The sequence below is a fragment of the Nestor notabilis genome, unplaced genomic scaffold (assembly GCF_000696875.1).
Source record: "Nestor notabilis isolate BGI_N333 unplaced genomic scaffold, ASM69687v1 scaffold14073, whole genome shotgun sequence".
NCBI classification, from domain to species: Eukaryota; Metazoa; Chordata; class Aves; order Psittaciformes; family Psittacidae; genus Nestor; species Nestor notabilis.
This window is the reverse complement of record NW_009923472.1, coordinates 26,457-40,903: the sequence shown is the minus strand read 5'-3', so window position 1 is coordinate 40,903 and position 14,447 is coordinate 26,457.

Here is a 14,447-nt window from a genome sequence, read left to right as displayed (position 1 = left end):
ACAGATCCTGGGATAATATACATAGCTGCAGGGAGCACTGTAGCTGAGCAATGGCAATGAATACCAAGGACTTGACTGTGTATTTTCTAAACATAGCGTATTTTAAATGTCTTTTAAATACTTAATTTCCCTCAATGGGCAGGGTTGGTTTTTTTTTCTGTGCTCTAATAGCTTTACAAAGACACCAGGAAAATCAAGCCAAGAAGAGGTAACATAACCTGCTAACACAGGATCTAAATAAAACTACACCAGTCTAAGCAAAATGGCACAACATGTGAAGTACTATTTTCCATCCTAATATCTGTAGATCAGTATTTACTTACCAAAACTATAACCATACAGCATGAACAGACTTTTTTCCTCTGGTTATTACAGTTCCAATTACACTCATAGATGCAACTAGTCCTTCCAGTACTTATTTTGTGCTACTAACAGTTTTACTTAAAGTGTATGTAAAAACAAATCCTCAACAAATTTAAAGTTTTCATTTTATATTGCCATCTCATTGGCCATTTTTTCTACTGTATCATTAGCAAGCCATTTAGTAGCAAAACAAATGTTAACAAAGAAGTTTGTTTAGAATTAAAGGTACCGCTGTAGCATTAAAAGGGTCATTTTCCACAGCTGGTACACCAAGTTGGTCAAGTTCTCCTATTTCAGTGTAAGACAAAAGGTAGACTGAGTCCTTCATGAACCAAAATGTTACAAGACAGGCTACTTTAGCTGTATTTCCATAACTGGTTTCCATAACAGCATTTCATCATTAGAGACACTGGTGATTACTGTGTTTTAAAGGATGCAATTACTCTTAACAGAGGAATGACATGCCCATTCAAAAACATCAAGCATCAATTTCAGACACTTGGAAGACTTCATTATAAACAAAAATAGCATCAGACTGAATTAAGTTTGAGTTGATTTCCTATACGAATTTAAAAAGGGAACATTCAGATTTCTGAAAGAGAGAGGTTCACAACAAGTGGCACAATGTGCACTCTGGGGGTCACAGAATACTAATATACTAGTTAGGTAAAACATAAAAATAATATTTAATGAAATCCTGAAATACAGGAAGAAAACTTTTGATTAAGCCTCTGCAACTATTTTTACCTCCTGCCATGATAACTAGAGATGTACACATTTTTGTAATGCTTTGTTTAAAGCAGAAGAAAATAAGTTCTTCTTGTTCACACATACACTCATTCACACACACTTTTGCATATGCTAACTAGACCTCAAAGGAAATCTATCCATCTTGGATCTTCAGATGATCTAATTCTAGAAGGACACAGGGCATTAATCTTACTTTTCAGAAGAGCTTTTGAAAGAAGTTAAAGAAAACCTGAACCTGGCAGTGTTCAAGGCCAGGGTGGACAGGGCTTGGAGCAACCTGCTCTAGTGGAAGGTGTCCCTGCCCATGGCAGAGGGTTGGAACTAGATGATCTTTAAGGTCCTTTCCAACCCAAACCATTCTGTGAGTCATGTGAGATATTTTCCATAGATGTTTAATGCATCCTGCACAGATGTGATGTGGAATCTGTTTTCTTTTAATTACTTTTTTAACCTAGTTATCATCATTCCAAACTGTTGCACTGTGCATGCTCATATATAGTAACTAGCCGCTTACAACTGCTCTAGTGAAGTGCTTGCTCAGAGAGAACTTCCTTGAAAAGCAAAGTCCTGGCCTAAAGAAAGTATGAAGGGTATAAAGAGCCAGGAGGAGAAGAGAAGAGCTGTTTCATTTGGAAGTGACTGAAGATCCAAGGAAGCTGGACCCGCAGCTTTGACATGGAGGTAATACAGGACAATGTGACACACAGGGAACTGCAAGGTCATGCGGTATTTTCCCATCTTCCCGATGCTAAACAGGAAACTGTAAAACAGTGCTGGAAAAAAACCATCTGCATGTGGTTAGGTCCAGACTGGACGGACCATCTAGAAGATGACAAAGTTGCCCTTCTACTGTCTTGCGCTCATAAAGGCACTTAACAAGGGTTAAGCTGAAGAGTGCTAAAATATAAGAATTGTCAATGCTGATGAGCCAGAAAATGAACAGCTCAGAGCCAGAAGCCCAAATAGAAAAGGCACAATCCTGCGCACAATTCCTGGTTTGGAAATAAAATAAGGCACTATAGTGACTAATGAAAAACTGTATGTGCTTGGAACAGTGTTTTTAATTCAGTCGTGCAACTAAATTAAATTTGACAACTGTGGAAAAAATCATTGGTCCTTACGGAGTACGCAAATGTGAACCATTTTTTTCTGGCTTTAATAAAAGAAATACCTGTTTCTTAAAGAGAACATTCTTATAAGGATGAAAACCAAACTCTCCTTCTTTCTGTCTCATTCAGCCTGAGATAAAGCCATTCATAACAAATCTTGAAAGCCTGAGACCTTTATCCTGGGTAAGAGAAAAGTAGGGGGAGGAACACTTCTTTCTTCAGCATTTTGGCTTATTTAAACCTTATAAACACAAGATATTTGAACAAGCCCTTCAACTTGCAGTCAACTGCTTCTCTTTTAGGAGTTTAAAAACAGAAATCTGATGTTTTCATTCAATCCCAATTTTAATGACCTTAGCATGTCTGCAGCTTTTTAAGCCTGCACATCTGTATTTCAAGATGACATAAATTTATGCTAGCATAGTTAAAAATGACCAAAAGAAGAACATAAAGCAGGCAATGGAAGACACTGTTCAGTTGACACATACAGTGGGAAAACAAGTAAATATTTCTCTTTTTTGCTCTTTTTTCTTGAACCTGCATAATAATTGGGGCAGATATAATGACCATTGCATTAAACTGCATCTTTAAAAAAAAGTCTTTCCTAGTAAGTTGTCAGGTTTATGACATTTTTCTTCAATAAGTAGCTCATAATGAACTTATCTTGAAGAAAGGCTCTACAATTTTACGTCAATGAATCCCATAATGCATTCCATCAATATTTTCTGTATTTCTACTAACATTAAGTTACCTATAGTTTTTGTAGCCTTTAGATTGTTTATTTGCCTCTCTGGTGCTGAAGTTATCTACCCATTTAAGTCAAACAACAAACAAGCAAATGAAAAGACTGACATAAACCCTAAAACTTCACAGAATTGTTGAAAGCAACAACCTGGTAGCAACAAGCAAATCAAGTTCAACTAATATTATTATAAACTACGTACCTTATAAACCTACACCTTACAAAGCTGAAACCAAAACTTAAAATGAAACAACACAAGCAAAAAACCCTACTAAATTTAGCAATAAGAGTTATATCATTATTAATTCCATTGCCTAGAAGATATACAAAGTAAAAGATAACTGGTATTTGACTAACTTCCAGTTCAAGATCCTTTCCTTGTTGACCAAGTAACCTTGTCCCATCTAAGTGCAAAATATATTCAAACAATGTCTCACACTAACAGACCCACAATTTCTACTGTGTAATTGGTAAAGTCTGTGTGCCATAACTTCATTTTCCATTTAAAATTACTTTGCTTTCTCCCTTGGTGCTCCCTGCTATGTCTTTTCTTGCAAGTTGAAAAATGATTAAGCACTATATTTCTCCATCCTATCATGGCTCAAAGGAAATTTGAGAACCTCCGAGCATCGTGCTGTGTATATATATAGACAGATACAGATATATATCTATATCTAAATTTCACATAATCACATTTTAGTATTTAAACCAAGATTGAAAGTCAAAGTGATAGAAAAATTAACATGAAGCACTAGTGAGTTCCTTCAAGACTTACAGTACATAGCAGGCTGTGCTGATGCGATCTGCAGTATTTCTAATCCAGCCTAACCACAACAGAAGGAAGTAATATTAGGAACAACCAGGTTAGCACAGCATGGCAATGCTGCATGTCCTGTACCCTTCAAATCATATTGGACATATTATTACTCCACATTCCTCTCCCAGATGTGTATCTGCCATTGCTGTTATCCGTTGAATACCCACTAGGACCTGCAGTTCCCAACCTGCAAAGGCACATCAACAACAAAAGGAAAAAATGGGAGAGCTGGTCGATACACCAGATGCTTGTGTTGCTGTTCAGGTGGACCTGACAAGCTGGAGCCATGGACAAATAGCAATCACAGCGAGTTCAATAAAGGGAACATTCAGCACCTGGGGAGGAACAATGCCATGCACAGGTTTGGGACCAACCACCTGGAAAGCAGCTTTTCTAAAAGAGACCTGGTAGATAACTTGAACACGAGCCACCAAAGCACCCTTGCTACAAAGGCCAACAGCACGTCCTGGGCTGCTTTAGGCAGAGCCCTGTCAGGACATTGAGGGAGGTGATCCTTCCCCTTTTCTTAGAGCTGATGAGACATACTTGAGTGTTGTGTCCAGCGCTGGGCTCCCCAGCACCAGAGAGACATGGGTATATGTTGTTTTGCAGCAAAGAAAGCAATTCTGAACAGTGTGACATATGTTTTGGTTTGGGGTCTTTCAGAAGAATGGAGTTAGCAGAACAGCAAGCTGGACGTTTGTTTTTTCCTCAGAAAGTATCAATGGGAAATTAATACATAAACAAAAAAAAAGGCAGTGAGCTCATGGAGGTTATGCATATAATACAAGGAAAACGTAAGGCAAAGAACAACAAAGCAAGACTGTACAAAAAATTAAAGCATTTAAAAGATGTCCATTACTATTGATTAAAGCTTTTTTTTTTTCTCCATTCTTTAAAAGGTATTTCCAGACATGTTACACACACATGTGGGAACAAGAATTATGTTGTGACAACCCCTAGGTGTCCATGTAACCTTGCTTTCAACTTCAGTTGTCTCCTCAGATGCACTCTACTGTTGCACCAACATGTAGAACTGATTCTACAGGCAAAACATCTGTTGCTGCTTCTTCTGGCCAAATACATTTCGCCTACAAAGGTCCTGCCCAGTCAGCCAGAAAAATAATCTGAAGTCTCACTTTCTAGTCTGCAGTGTAATTCTGTGCTCTTCACAATTACGAATGCAAGACCTCACACTGAAAGGTCACACAAATCACTTCTTGCAGAGCTGGGAATAAAATGTTTAAATGACAAAAAACTCCAAGTCATACTACCTCATTTCTATTCTTAGTTTTCTGTCTCTAAAAATGTGTTTAGTGCCAAAGCCAATCAGTTTTTCTGTATCTTCTGCTACTACTTCCAAAAGGTAGCAGCGAATTCCCGCACTGTGCACGTCTGTGCTGAGGCAATGACACCAAGATTACACAGGAAAGCCGATACAATCTTTTAGCCATGGTTATAATAGCATAGTTGATTCAGATGTCACACATCACTGAGACAATTTTGTTTAATCATCTTCAGTGTTTACTTCAATCATTTTTAACTGTATTATCATACTGCTTTCTTATAATGCCTACGAAGGCTAAACTAAAGATACTAATCAAATGCTTTGTGCAAAGATTGCCTGTAGATGTGGCTTGCTCAAGAACAGAAATGTTATCCTTTTCCACTTGTAATTATTTAAATAAAACAAAAATTGATGGGCTGAGCATGGGAAAACAAGCTTGCTTTCCCTTTGTTATTCTTACAGGCTCTTCAGACATAACTGCTCTGTGGACACCCAGTGAGACACTTGACCTGATTTTCTGCAGCACTAAGCATTGACAACTGTGACCGAGATCACTGGGGGCTATAGGCACTCCATCATTCAAAAGGCAAGTAATTATGGACTTACTGCACAAGACTAAAAGTTAAGGCACTGAGTTCTAATGCTAGTCCACTATCTGGATAATTAAGGTCTAAATTAACAACTTGCTCTTTGCCATCTGTCCATTAGAATAACATCAGTCATCTACCAGCCTTCTACCTTACCTGCTTTAAACATAAAATACACATAATAAAAAGGGCTCTAGAAAGCTAGGTTCTACTATCCTCAAATTGTGAGCATGAAGAGATGGATCCTCAAAGCCTTCTGCTTCTCTGCACTTGTATTTCCAAGACTCAGAAGGAGTCTGGAGAAGATAAACTCGCTCACCTTTTAAGATGATGCAAGAGCATTCAGAGTTACAAAAAAGCCCATGGGACAAATTTAAAGCCAAGAGAGATTTTGCCTGTCACAGAAACTGTGGAGTTATCCTCCAAAGCCTGAGCAATCAATGAAAACTTGCAAAATATTAAATACTCAGAGAATCATATGGTTTAGGTTAAAAGCGACCTTAAAGATTATCTGGTTCAAACCCCTGCCATGGCCTCCTCTGGACTCACTCCAACAGCTCCACATCCCTCTTGTGTTGTTGCCCCCAGAGCTGGAATCAGGACTGCAGGGGGGTGTCTCACAAAAGCTGAGTACAGGTAGCATAAATGTTCACAGTACCTTAGCATAAAGTTTTAAAATAATTACCAAGACAATGAAATGCTTTCCCCCCAAAACAACCATCCTGTTCAGTTATCTTCTTAGTAAGCCAGTTCAGCTCACTAAAATGGCATCAAGCTTCTCAAGGTTCTGCATAGGTAATTTTAGTGGGCCAAGCAAGGGTTCCAAAGGCTCAGAAAGACCTGTGTGCAGGAAAGCAACAGGAGAGCAGAGCTGGGCACAGGCAAGACTGAAGGGAGATGACTTCTTTGTCTATATGTAACAACTGCTGCAAAGGCAGAAGAAGGAGAATTAAACTCTCTTTCTTCATGAGAACAGGAAAAGCAATGGGTTTAAACTGCAGGAAGGAAAATTCAGGTAAGGCACTGAGATAAAGTTGACAAGGACTAGTGAAGCACTCCAAGAGTTTGCTCAAACAAGTATCAATTATCCACCACTGAAGATTTATTTCTTTTCCAAAATAGATAGGTCACACTTGTCAGGTGTAACAACAAGCATAGCAAAGTTTGTGGTAAAAGCTTACTCCTAGGAGCTGGAAACAGCTGGAAAAAAAACAGACAAAGCTTTGGTAATTCAGCCTGCTTTGGCAACATGGTGTAACTGTGTCTGCTGGAGGGGAAGGGGTGAGAACTAGATGAACTCTTGACATCCCTGCTTATCCCCCATTTCTTCTAATGTTTCTGTGACTTTACCGTCAATCAAATCCATGTGTGACAACAATTAAACTTAAAGCCAGTGATTAAATTCACACTCAAGCACTCCAGCGAGTGACTGCTTATTCCTGCAAAATAATCCACATCTAGAGGAAGGCAGGAATCCCTGGTGTAGTCAAATACATTTAGACAGTCACACAGGCTTTGGATTTTCATCTCTGTACAGCACAAAGCACAGCAGGCCAAGAGCGCTCACAGTTTGCAGGCATGCTAGAAGCAGTGTTAATAGATTTTTATGCTACCTCAGAAAAGTGTTTACTCATCTGTAATATTTCTCGGCAGTGGACATCTGGTGTTCTATTATTCATTGCATCTGGAAAATTGCCAACAATAAAACCAATTTTCACAAAAAGAAGCAAAGCCTGACATGCAGAATGTTGGAATAAAGGAGAAAACTCTCAGAATGATTCAGGGTTTTGTTCTTTGGGCATTTGTTTTGTTGTTCTGTCTTCCTTTCCCCCCCCCATATGGGACATTGATGATAAAAGCCAAGAGGAACTGCATAACAGTCTACCCAGATTATCAAAGAAAACATGCATTTTGAAGGTACACAGAAATTAAACACTCTGGGAAGTGACTAACTCTGGTACTCATATGAACTTTAGGGGGATGTGTATAAAGGCTTGAGGAAAGTAAGGTCACTAAAAGAACAACTTCTCCAAGTTCAAGCAGCTGCTAACAGAAAGTATATTTAATTGTTAATATAGAGACTCTTGCACGTACCAAATAGATGTAAGCATAGGACCACTCTAAAGTGTAATACTCTACCAATTTCCTGATAGGCACATTTATTACCCTACCCTCAAAAGAACATGAAGGCATAATGGTTCTTCAAAAGAAAGTAGCATTGAAGGACCATGTTAAAGCATTGCCACCACTCATAACTGCTCATTCAGAAACCTATGTGTCTTAGACTCCAAGCTTTGAGAAACAGCTCCACCAGCTTCCTAGCTGTTAGACCTCTCAAGATCCTTGTCCTTACAAAGATGCCAAGAAGATGGCATGATCCAAGTCCCTCAAACAGCAAAGATTTCTGTACACCAGCTAGGTGTGACTGAGGTATTGAAAGTCTCTACTCAGTAGTTACACTTACTCCAGAGATAATCCTTACAAAGTTTTAGGCCAAAAGAGTCTTTCAATGTTATCAGTCCACGAACTGAAAGATCTTTGAGTACCAGTTTTATCTAGTCCAGGGATTTCAGCAATGCTCATATGAGGAAAAACCTGTGGATTCCCATCCTGCTGCCTCTCCATTAAGAGGTTGGAGATTCGGTTAAACCCTCAGTCTGATGAAGCTTACAGACATCTGTTTTACTAAGGTTCCTTTTTGACTCAAATACAATCTTTGAGTGTTCAACGGATGTGTGGGTTTTTTTTAATTTTTGAATCCCTCATGTTTTGAGCTCCTTAGAAGAGAGGTTGCATTTAATAAAGAGATTAGCAAATATCCAGTAGGCATTACTCTAAGTAGCATAATGCTATCTTTCTGCACTAAGGAAATCTAAATACCCTTACTTTTAATAACCATTTTTAACTTGTATTATTATTAAGTGGACAGGGATTCCACTGATGCTTTTCATTTAAACAGGAATAAATTTCAAGGAGAATCAGAAGAAAGCTGCTCTCCTCTCACTGTTAACCCAAATAACTCTGTAAATGATAAAAACTAAAAATAAATAAATAAATCACACATGCCTTAGCATCAAAGAACATATTCTCTGACTCTGGATTCTACACTCTGCTGCAGTATCAACAGAATACAGTAGTAGTGTACCATGGTGAGGGAGTATTTACTTATTCTTCCTCTATCCATTAACCAAAGCACCTAAATTACAAATTCCTGGTAAGCTCCTAAAAAGCATTTGTGCAAACTGAAGAAGAGACAAAAAAAGTAGCAGAGATAGACAAAAAAAGATTGTTAGTCAATAAAGTCATTAGGTAGAAATAAATATCTGTATCTCTCTCAATTACAGAATCAAACCCTATCTCCCAACCCCAGCAATTTCCCAAGAAAATCTGAACTCCGTATCACCTACATCTTGGACCACTCCAATCCTACAATCCCACTCCTGAAATAATCCACAGCTGCAGCCTTTCAGGAAAAACTATCCAACCCTTAAATCCCACCATGTCCTAGATACCAAAGAGAGAGCTGTTAAGTAATCCCAAACCCTGACAAACAGCAAAACAAACTGGCAACTCTGACTTGACTCCTTTCACCTTAAAACTTGTTTCAAGTTCTCTTCCCAGAAACTAAGAGACCCTATTCTCCTACTCTAGGAACTTTTCTATATGCTCCCCAAGACTGAGAAGCCTGGGAGGTCTGTAATCCCAATACAATAGAACAAAACCCATCACAATGTGTTAAAGAATTTCTCTTTTTAGCACCCAGTAAGCCAGTTACCTTCAAGACAAACTAAAGTGTATCTATAAACTACACAATTTAAATCATCCTTCCATTAAAGCCATCAATGCTACCACAAATGTATTAAGTCAATCTCAGATTTGTCATTCTGTGATACCTTTTTACTTTATGAACTTAAAAGAACTTTCAACTCCACAATCTATATGCTCCTAAATACCTTCATTCCATCCTAACCTGACACTGTCTCAATTCTAAATAATGGCAGGGGAACAGACCCATAAATATGCCAAAATCCTCATGAGCTTACTTAGGGGAAGACATTCTAAAGGTATAACCAACACTATTCATTTACTAAAACATACAGATGACATCTATTTTCTTAGTCTGAAAACTCATAGTCTTTCAAAGTTATCCAATTCACGAGGATGATAAGAGGACTGGAGTACCTCCCATATGAAGACAGGCTGAGAAAGTTGGGGCTGTTCAGCCTGGAGAAGAGAACGCTGCGTGGAGACCTCATAGCAGCCTTCCAGTATCTGAAGGGGGCCTACAAGGATGCTGGGGAGGGACTCTTCATTAGGGACTCTAGTGGTAGGACAAGGGGTAATGGGTTTAAACTTAAACAGGGTAACTTTAGGTTAGATATAAGGAAGAAGTTCTTCACAGTGAGGGTGGTGAGGCACTGGAATAGGTTGCCCAAGGAAGTTGTGAATGCTCCAACCCTGGAGGAGTTTAAGGCCAGGCTGGACAGAGCCTTGGGCAACATAGTTTAGTGTGTGGTGTCCCTGCTCATGGCAGGGGGTTGGAACTAGATGATCTTAAGGTCCTTTCCAACCCAAACCATTCTATGATTCTATAATGTGTGATACTAAGCAAACTCTTTTCTACCAAACTGTTCCCAGAGCTTACACTGATACCCATCTCTTGTTCACCAGACCAACACACCTACTGTCACAAAGCCAACAACAAATGGATATTCGAACAAGCCATAACGTCTAAGCAGCACATTGAGAACCACAGCAGCATATCAAGAACCACAAAACTACATCAACATTTTGAACAAGCTGAACAAACACCACTGAAATGTACTCCAATAGCCACTATTGCATTACAAATGACACAGGTTATGACTATGTATCAGCTATATAGTTAAAACCTCTACCAGAACAGCATACCTTAAAATACCTTTCTCTCATCCTCCAATCTCAAAACTACATGACCACCACAATAAACTTCTGAGAAGCAGCGTATTTTTCCAGTGGACACATGTAACCATGTTGGAGCTAAAAATAAAAAGCCTTGCAAACATGTTTCCCCGGTGATCATAAATGCCTCATACTGCCATCAAAATTCAAACCCAAAATCCACAGATCCCGGACTAACATAATTCACCGAAGCCCCAGGATGACCTCCCCAAAACTACACAGGTGAAAACCAACACCAAGAGTAGCAGCAGACACTGAAATAATGATTTATCAGCAGAAGACTTCACAGAGCAAAAGCATTTCACTTCTAGATTTCTCACTCCTGATACTCAAGACTTAGGAAAGTACATGGCTGGAAATTTAAAATTCACAATCATTTAAAATAACTGACTCAGAGAGAAAGTGGGTTTATTACACATTAGTTCCCTCCCTATAACATACCTCTCTGCCCCACGGGCAATACTGATTTCAATATCCTTCCCCACAGCAGCAGAGCTCTCAGCAATTAATTGTTTTATACCTGTATTGAGCTTTTGATTTTATTTCAGGCTAAGGGTGTTTTGATCCAGAAGCTTGTCTACTTTTTCACAGCAATGTCAACTGACTGAAAACCAATACATTACCTGTACCTATAAGCCTTTCCTGATGTGAATTCTAACATGAGAGGGGAAAAAAAAGCAATCTAAGAACACAAGAAATTAAAGATAAACTAAACAGGGTTGGCTATGCACCAGCGTTCCCTAAGGACCTCCCTGACACACCGGTCACAAGAAATCAATGAAATAGTAAGAATAAATAGGAAAGAAGTCATTATCAAGTACTATGTAAAATTGGAAGTAGTTCTGCTATAGTGAGTATCACTGGGGAAAAGACAGATGAGCACCTGGGAACAAGACTCATTTTAGCTCAGTAAATAATCCTGAAGAAAAGCTTTTATCATTCAGTGCTGAAATGAAATGAATTAGTCAACAACCCTAGGAAGGATTAGTAGGGGGCTGAAACTGCCTATTCTTTGCTGTTTAGAAATGTCTTGGACACCACAACAAATCCATTAAAAGAGAAACTTCCTTGGGAAAAAATGCTTTAAAAATATAATCCCTCTTTCATTGCTTGTTGATTACTCCAGATAAGAGGAATGATGACTGTACAGATGGAAGAAGATAAATCACACTGTGTGAAACCAGTTGAAATCCCAGTTCCAAACTGGACAAACTGAAAAATCAGATAAGCGTTATCTGAAATACAAGGAGGAGAGGCAAACACAGAGAAGCCAATGCATGAGCTGGACAAAAAGCTGATTCAGCTTCATTTCCCAGGGACTCAACATCCAATCGGGCTGTTTGACCTTCATGTCTTGGCAATTTTTGAATTTGTTACCAAATGCAAACAGATGGAACATAAGGACAGGTACCTCAAAAGATAAGTTCTGAAAATCAACTCAAACTGAAAAGCTATCGCCAAGTGGATACCCAGACTACAAACTGCAAACACTGGTGCTTTTTACAAGGAAGAGGGACATTTTACAATGACGTGTTCAAGGCCAGGTTGGATGGGGCTTGGAGCAACCGGCTCTAGTGGAAGGTGTCCCTGCCCACGGCAGGGGGTTGGAACTGGACGAGCTTTAAGGTCCCTTCCTACCCAAACCATTCTATGCTACAGCAACCCTTTCACCTCCCATGGGAAAAAGCTACCAAACCTCCTCCCTGCCCCAATCCCTAAAGACAGCTAACCTCAACTGTGAACCAAGAAAGGAAATTGAGGATTAATTCCCAACAGACTAGAAATACAGGGTAACTGCAGTGAGATACTTCACAGAAAAGAGGCTATGGGATGACCTCAGCAATCTATCTACAGGAGCCATGCTGCACAAGCCAACATCTCCAAGGGACCCAACAACAGAAATAAAATAACTCAGAATCCTGATGCCATCCTGAAACAATCAAACTTTGTTTAAAAATGCATTGGGGGATTAAGGGTACCTGGCTGGTTTCAGAGTCTGTAGAAGGTCACAGCTACATTCAGGGGAAGAGTGGCAAAATTAAGGTCAGTGTTCGGAGCAAGTATTATGCTATCTTCAACAACTGGAACAGAAAACCACTTGCTCTTCACATAATTCTCTGCTTAGTTACAATGATGGTCTCTAAGAAGCCTGCTAATATCAACCTTCCGCTTAGATATACAACAGCCTTACAAATCTCTTCCTGGTGAATGACAGACTGAAAAAGAAGAAAAAAATTAACAGGTGAGAGAAGAAAAAAACCCTCTTGCCTCGAAGAGAAAAGCATCACCTTACCTCTAACATCAAACACAAGACACTTAAAATTGGGAAAAAAAAAAATTTAAAAAAAAAAAAAAAAATCACAGTTCTCGAAGCACTGCTGGTGAAACTTAACACAACTTCTGGAAGAAAAAAACTGCCATCCCAGAATCTGAGGCTGCCCAGTGAGAAGGGAAATTCACAAGAGGTTATTTTCCTCTGTAAGACTTCTTGGCTTTTGTTTTCGCATAGAAGGGTCAAGACCACACAGTTCTAAAAGTTGCAGAATTTGCAGATGCTTTCTTCTGCACTTGGGAAAGGTAGGAAGAGGATTTTCACATCTTTTACACAGTTACATAAAATTAAGCTACCTACGGTAAGGGATATTTGAAACTGTCAGCCTGTAAAAGCAAGAGTGGGAATATTTTGAAGCATTTCCTTAAACAGATTTTCAACTCCCATGAGATAAGAACAAGTTCTAACTGAAAACTGTAACCCCAGGAGTTAAATAAGGGAACATTTCCTTACTGAAAATACAAGGAAGATAAAAGATTTTATTTCTCTTGTACCTGCTCCTACCTCCATGTCCCTACAAATTATTAAAATAAATTTAAACATTAATCTCTAAGCATTATCTTCACCCTTGAGGCAAAGTTAGAGCAAGCTTTCCCAGACTACACAGTACATATGAGTACATTTAATAAGGCATTCAACAATCATTTAAATACTAAACAAAAATGTCAAGGAAGTTGGCTTTTTTCTTTTCCCAGGATTTAAATCAACGCTTAGCGCTTTCACAAATCAAGTTCTCAAAACACAGAAAACATGACTACATATCAGGGTTGGGGTGAGGTTGGGAGGTGTGGGGAACCCCAAAACAACAATACGGAACAGATACTTTCTTTTTCAGTAGAATCCATTTCATACAATGGTTGAACCAATCTCATGGGTTGCTGCTGCCAAAAATGCAGTTCCTGCTCTTTCCTTCTACTCCTGGCCACACATTCCTATTCCTTCCATTACAGCAGCTTTGATACCAGCCTGGCCATCAGCAAAGCAGTAAATGGAGAGACAGGAGACATTGGAAAGGAGAAAGCAGCAAGCAGTTCAAGCACTGCTGCCCTCCCTCCACTCCTTACCATGATCTCTCACTGCTCCCATCCAGACAGCAGAACAATTCTCCATACTGATTCATCTGCAAATGCAGCACAGCTTGCCATTTCTTTTGGAGAACAAGAGAGTCAACACAAAATAAAGCTCACATTATTTTACTTAAAAAACCAGAACAAAACAAAACCACAAAATCCAACAACACTGTAATTTGAGAAAAATCTAGTGGATTACAGTGTAATAAAACACTTGCTGCACTTGACATTATTTCATTAATCACGAACCAGAATGTGTCACCTTAAATTATTCATTTTTCTAGTATCTTAAGGCAGTGTTAATTCAAGACTGAAAAGTAATGGCCTGGTTATAGGTTGACCACTCTAAAAGAGATAAATAAATGCTCACTAATTACAAATAAAAATTAAAAAAAAAAAAAAAAAAAAAAAAAAAAGAAAAAACACTCAAAAAACCCTAGAAGATAAC